Below are 7,444 nucleotides of genomic sequence, written 5' to 3'. Positions count from 1 at the left end.
GGCAAGAGCTCCAGGCTCTTATGGAAAAACATGAGAGTTTGGAGGGTGACTCAAGGACGCGAGCGTCCGAGCTCGCGACGGCTACTGAAAGTGCCAAGTCTGCCAAGGCCGAATCCTAGAAGACCCTCCAGGAGTTGGATGAGGTGAAGAAGATAGCGGCGGGTAAGGCATTCTTTATGCAAAGTAAACACATAAGCGTGAGTTACTTGTTACTTACCCGAATCCGGAGTTCTCTAGGCGTGTTCGCAGACCTTCCCCGGAGTGTATCTGATGCCGCCGCATTCTATCGAGACGAGGAGGGCAGCTCGACGGAGAAGGTGTTCTGGTCTCAGTACACTGAGGTCGGACACCCCGTGCCCCTGAGCGACCAGTTGAAGCAACTGGCCGAGCTCCACAAGGCGGCCGAACAGGCCATGAAGGGCCTCATAGTTTGGCTGTGGCCTGGAGAGGCTCAGCCTGGGAGCTATTTCGAGCTGGTGCGGCGGCTGCTGGAGGCCTGTCCAAGGCTCGAAGTCATCAAGCGCTCCGTCTGCATTGAAGGTGCCCGTAGGGCCCTTGCCCGTGTGAAGGTGCACTGGGGCAAGCTGGATGCTAAGAAGCTTGTGAAGGACGGGCCACCGCTGGGGAAAGAGCATCGTAAGCCCGAAAATTATACAAGGATGTTCTGAAGGGTGCCCGCCTTGTGGCGGAGGAATGTTCTATGGATGTAATTTTTGAGTAAAACTCGCTCGTTTTGTCCTGTGCGCTGAAAACTTGTTCATATGCGCTTAAGCAATGCTGTTTGAATTTAAAATATTACCTTCTGTGCGGCTGTTTATCAATACTGAGAGATGGCGAGTCGTCGGCTTCTGCCTCCTTGCCGCTAGTGCTGGGGTGTTCGGGGATAAACCTGGGCGCTCTTTTTCCCATATTTGGGTCCTTCGAGGGAGGCGCTCAGCCCGACGAACGAGGCAATCGGACTATAATGCGTGAACACTCTCACTTAGCCATAGAATTCTATAATTTTAAATTTCGGCGAAGCCCCTAGTATTCGGAAGACCGAGTTTGGGGCACTATCCACGCCTTGGCCGGACAGAGTCGGCTCCTCGCCCTAAGCAGCATAAGTCTTTAAGGACTCGAAAAGACCTCGCGAACAGCGACCAGCTCTCGCCTCATCATGACGGTCAGTTTTAGCTTTCTCCACTGAGGTGCTCGACCCAGCTCAACCGGGGCACAATCGCAGTGGTTCTCCTAGTGCTACCTTACCCGATATAGCGGAACGTAAGGCACCAAAATAGAGGAGCCGGGCAAACCCAACTATTGACCCAAGACATGATTCGGAGCCGATGCATATAATGCTATAAGTTCGGGGTGCCGCACTTGTTGAAGTGTTCGGACTTCTCACAGCATGTTGAGGGGTACTGAAGCCCCTGGCGTATTTTGGCCATACCAAAGTGTACGGGTGCGACATGTCGTTAAGGAACATATATAAATATATAAAAAAGTAATGCAAAAATAGACAAAAGCTATGCATTGTTCATTAAAAAGAGCTGCGATCAAAGCAGAACGATACAAATAATGCGATAAGCAAAAGGTTGGACTATGTAACATGTCCGCTCCAGGGGCAAGCTGCGGAATAATGTGCGAAACAGGTATACTGCTCGTGATAAAGACCACCTGGGAGTTCTGTAATGCGGCGTGGCTTGGCTGCTTCCCTGGTTCTTGCATCGTTTGTGCGGCAACTGAACTGCCGAACAGGCCTTTCGAAGAGTGGAGTCCTGAAAGTAAGAGAAAATTTTAAAAATCGGCAGCCCCTGGTACGGTTGAAGCCGTGTTTTGGGCATGCCGTGATGGTGCCCCTCCCCCTGTGCCCATGGTATCTCTAGAGCGTAGTTATGTACGCGAAGTACTGGCGTCGCCTTTTTGCGAGGGTTGGGGTTGGGGCCGCATTGCTACGCCTGCTCGGATCGTGCCAGGAGGTCTTGTTGTAGGTTACTCCGGGCGCGCTTGACGGTGTCCGGTCGTTTACTGGCCATACTGGAGAACTGCCTAAAGAGGCTGCTCTGAACTTCCGCCGTAAGGGCCGCCGTGTGCTCCTCCGTTCGGAGGGAGCGTTCGGTGTTTCCATTGACCGTAATTACTCCTCGAGGGCCTAGCATCTTGAGCTTAGGGTATGCGTAATGCGGTACCGCATTGAACTTAGCGAATGCGGTTCGCCCGAGCAGTGCGTGATAACCACTGCGAAACGAGACTATGTCGAAGATTAACTCCTCGCTTCGGAAATTATCCGGAGATCCGAAGACCACTTCAAGTGTGACTGAGCCTGTACAGTTGGCCTCTACACCTGGTATTACGCCTTTAAAGGTTGTTTTGGTGGGCTTAATCCTCGAGGGATCTATGCCTATTTTCCGCACTGTATCCTGGTAAAGCAGGTTCAGGCTGCTGCCGCTGTCCATAAGGACTCTAGTGAGATGAAATCCGTCAATAATTGGGTCTAGAACCAATGCGGCGAAGCCGCCGTGACGGGTGCTAGTGGGGTGGTCCCTTCGATCAAAGGTGATCGGGCAGGAGGACCATGGGTTGAACTTTGGGGCGACTGGCTCTATCGCGTATACGTCCCTTAAGCGCGCTTCCGCTCCCTCTTGGGGATGTGGGTTGCGTATATCATGTTCACTGTCCGCACTTGTGGGGGAAAACCCTTCCGTCCCCTGTTGTTCGGCGGCCGGGGCTCCTTGTCGTCATCGCTATGCAGCCCCTTGTCTTCGTTTTCGGCGTTTAGCTTGCCTGCCTGCTTGAACACCCAACAATCCCTGTTGGTGTGATTGGCCGGCTTTTCGGGGGTGCCATGTATCTGGCATAAGCGGTCAAGTATTCGGTCCAGACTGGATGGGCCCCTAGGATTCCTTTTGAATGGCTTCTTCCGCTGACCGGATTTAGAGCCTCTGAATCCGACATTTACTGCCGTATCCTCAGCATTGTCGCTGTTAATGCGGCGCTTCTGCTTGGTTCGACGCTACCTACCACCACTGTCCCTAGTGTCCGAATTACCAGGGTTTTTGGTTATATTGTTGCTACGAGCAAGCCAGCTGTCTTCTCCTATGCAAAAGTGGGTCATGAGTGTCGTGAGTGCTGCCATAGACTTCGGCTTTTCCTGTCCAAGGTGCCGGGCTAGCCACTCGTCACGGATATTGTGCTTGAAGGCTGCTAGGGCCTCAGCGTCCGGACAGTCGACTATTTGATTTTTCTTTATTAAGAACCGTGTCCAGAATTGCCTGGCCGATTCATCTGGCTGCTGAATTACGTGGCTTAGGTCATCGGCGTCTGGGGGTCGCACATAAGTGCCCTGGAAATTGTTGAGGAATGTGGCTTCCAGGTCCTCCCAACAACTGATTGATCTTGTTGGCAAGCTGTTAAGCCAATGCCGAGCTGGTCCTTTAAGCTTGAGTGGGAGGTATTTGATGGTGTGGAAATCGTCGCCGCAGGCCATATGGATATGAAGGAGATAATCCTCAATCCATACTGCAGGATCTATTGTGCCATCATATGATTCGATGTTTATGGGTTTGAAACCCTCGGCGATTTGATGATCCATTATTTCGTTTGTGAAGCAGAGTGGGTGTGCGGCGCCTCTGTACTGGGCTATATCATGACGTAGCTCCAGTGAGCCTTGTCTACTGTGTTCAGCCCTGCCGAATTTGTGGCCGGCGTGACGGATGCCGTCTCGAGCCGTGGGGCGCCCACGCGATCCATAGATCGATCTTGTTTGTTTAGCCTTGTCCTCCAACATATCTCATAAGTCCGGCGCATAGTCCCGTGCCTTGGTACGGGGTGTGGCTTGAGTGGAGGGCCGAGAGGCCTCTCTGTCGCGGCCACGAGGTGGCCGGTTGGCCGCATCGAGTGCTTCCTCCTCTAATTGGGGTAGCAACCTGCGCTTTGGGTAGCTCTTGGAGGGGCGTTCGAGTTTATGCTCTTCGGCCGCAAGGACTTCAGTCCATCTGTCAACTAGCAAATCTTGATCAGCTCTGAGCTGTTGCTGTTCTTAGTTGAGGCTTCTTGCCGTGGCCATAAGCCTGCGTTGAAAACGCTCTTGCTCGACGGGATCCTCTGGCACGACGAATTCGTCGTCGTTGAGGCTTGCCTCGTCTTCGTAGGGAGGCATATAATTATCGTCCTCGACCTCTCTGTCTGCCGCTCTCTCATGAGGGCTGGTTTCTCCATCCTCCTGTGCTAAATCTTGCTGGAGGGGGTTTTCTTCGGCGCTTTCCGGAGTGTTATTATCTCCCGTGCTCGAATCACCATGTTTGTTTTGGCGGGATTTTGAGTGGCGCCACTGACGTCGGCGCTTAGGCTGTTTCTTGGAGGGGTCATCCTCCGTTGTTCCATCGCCATCTCCCTCTTTTGGGGTGTCCACCATGTATATGTCATACGACGAGGTGGCTTTCCAGGGCCTAGTAGTCGCTGGTTCTTCATTATCTCCTTCATCGGCGTCCATACCGTCGATGTCTTCGTAGTCGAAGTCGAGCATGTCGGTTAAGTCGTCAACAGTGGCTACAAAGTGGGTGGTGGGTGGGCTTTGAATTTCTTCATCGTCCGAATCCCAACCTCGCTGGCCGCAGTCCGGCCAGGGCTCTCCTGATAAAGAGAGAGACTTCAGTGACTTTAGAATATCTCCAAAAGGCGAGTGCTGAAAGATGTCCGCGGCAATGAACTCTATGATTGGCGCCCAATCGGATTCGATAGGCTGGGGCACGAGTCCGGCTCCTTAGAGTCATGAGTCTCGCGAAGTGCGGGGCTGGTGTTCGGCTCAATCGCCGTTGGGATCGCAGCCCCCGAGGTGGCGTCCAACCGCCCATCCTCGATTGGCGCAGTTGGCTCCGAATTAGGGACCGGAGCCGATGCGGGTGCGGCCTCCAAGGCACTGTTCGGCGGCAGAGCTAGATCATGCTCGTCGGGACAGTGCGGCACGCTCGGCAGTGGCTCGAAACAGTCAAAGATCAAGTCCCCGCGGATGTCAGCCGTGTAGTTAAAACTTCCGAATCTGACCTGACGGCCAGTGGCGTAGCTTTCGATCTGCTCCAGATGGCCAAGTGAATTGGCCCGCAGTGCGAAGCCGCCGAAGACGAAGATCTGTCCGGGGAGGAAGGTCTCACCTAGGACTGCATCGCCGTTGAAGATCATAGGAGCCATCGGGCCTGACGGCGACGACACAGAGGAACTCTCAATGAAAGCACCAATGTCGGTGTCAAAACCGGCGGATCTCGGGTAGGGGGTCCCGAACTGTGCGTCTAGGCTGGATGGTAACAGGAGGCAGGGGACACGAAGTTTTACCCAGGTTCGGGCCCTCTCGATGGAGGTAAAACCCTATGTCCTGCTTGATTAATATTGATGGTATGGGTATTACAAGAGTTGATCTACCACGAGATCAGAGAGGCTAAACCCTACAAGCTAGCCTATGGTATGATTGTTGATGTGTATGTTGTCCTACGGACTAAAACCCTCCGGTTTATATAGACACCGGATAGGGTTAGGGTTACATAGAGTCGGTTACAATGGTAGGAGATCTGAATATCCGTATCGCCAAGCTTGCCTTCCACGCCAAGGAAAGTCCCTTCCAGACACGGGACGAAGTCTTCAATCTTGTATCTTCATAGTCCTGGAGTCCGGCTGAAGGTATAGTCCGGTCATCCGGACACCCCCTAATCCAGGACTCCCTCAGCTGGCATAAAGAGTTTCAATGATCATTATATCAAAAGTAATTCTTTTTGCCACTTAAGGGAATAGCTCTATGAGTCCCCTTCCCTGAGGTGCCCCGTTAGGTAATCATGGCAACTTATCTCCTCACTACTTTGACACTCACTCACCCTCTCACCTAAGCGTGGGATTGTTGCCTACCAATTTGGACCTTCCTCATATGTCCCTCTACATCCCTCTTGATATGTGTTTTGTGTCTCAGTTCACGAGATGTTTCTACATCTCACTCCGTGAATTGATCATAAGTTGCTCGATCTTCGAGAAGATCAACTCTTTAGGGTTTCCCTTCCTTCTCGTTGTCATGATTGGATGGAATTCTCGGAGCAAGATGTCAAGACTAGATGATGAATGGATCAACATATTCGAGAAGAGCAATTGGATCATGAAGGTCGTGTTAGCTTTGTCTCCCCTCTGTCTTCTTACCTCACGTCTTGAATCTCGGGATGAGATTCTCGTTTAGTGGGGTGAGTTGTCACAGCCCTAGAATTTGTGTGTAACTAGTTGCATCAGCATCATGCATCTTGTTAAATTCAAGAAATTGGAATTGAGGGAATTTCAAATCCTCAAAATCAATTACGGGGAAAAACCCTAAAAATGCATTCAATGTTTCCAAAATAGCCTTAAATAATGTTGGTTATATTTTGGCAAAGGTTTTGAGCCCAACCAAAAATGATGAACATTTTTATGGAATAATTTGGGAACTGAATTTAAATCACTATTGTATTTGAGTTTGAATTTATATTCATATATTTAGAATATAAATTCAAGTACTTCTGAAATCAATTATGTGATTTTAGCAGGGTCCATACCTATATCATATAATACTTCAGAAACTTTTTGGCTTGTTTCAATTTGTGTGAATTCAAAACAGTGGCAAAAAGAAATAAATAAAAAGAAAACAGAACAGAAGGTAACAATAAGAGCAGAAACCTTACCTGGCTTACCTGTTGCGGCCCAGTTGGCCAACCCACCTGGTGGCCCAGCCCACTGGCCTCCTCATGTCGTGTTCCTCCTTGCCAGAAGGACGGGCGCGTGCCCGACGCGCGCGCACCGCCGTGCGTCCACCTCCTGCTTGCCGCCGCTGCTGCTGGAGGGTGCCAAGAGCGCCACGACACCCCTGCTTCTCCCCCCCTCTCTGGTTCCTCCCTCTCCCCCCAGCGCTCACGCGCGCAGCCACCCGAGCGAGACCATCGTCGCTGCTTGCTGTCACCGCGTCCATCGTGTTCCCCGAGCCACCCCGAGCTATCCCTGAGCTCCGCCACCTCGTTCCCTACCTCCTCACCGAGCCAAGCTACCGAAAGGGCTCCGAAGCGCCGCCCCCGCCGCTTTTCCCCTCCTCGGCCGCCGGAGATTCGCCTCGGCACCCCGCTCAGCTCCGGCCTTCACTGAGCCCGCTTCGACGCCTGCTGCAACCGCTGTGAGTTGCTGCTCCTCCTCCCCTAATGTCTACTACACAACCTTCTTCTTGTAGACGTTGTTGGGCCTCCAAGTGCAAAGGTTTGTAGGACAGTAGCAAATTTCCCTCAAGTGGATGACCTAAGGTTTATCAATCCGTAGGAGGCGTAGGATGAAGATGGTCTCTCTCAAGCAACCCTGGAACCAAATAACAAAGAATCTCTTGTGTCCCCAACACACCCAATACAATGGTAAATTGTATAGGTGCACTAGTTCGGCGAAGAGATGGTGATACAAGTGGTATATGGATAGTAGATAA

This window comes from Triticum urartu, chromosome 2 (assembly GCF_003073215.2).
Source record: "Triticum urartu cultivar G1812 chromosome 2, Tu2.1, whole genome shotgun sequence".
Classification (NCBI taxonomy): Eukaryota; Viridiplantae; Streptophyta; class Magnoliopsida; order Poales; family Poaceae; genus Triticum; species Triticum urartu.
This window is presented reverse-complemented; position numbering follows the sequence as displayed.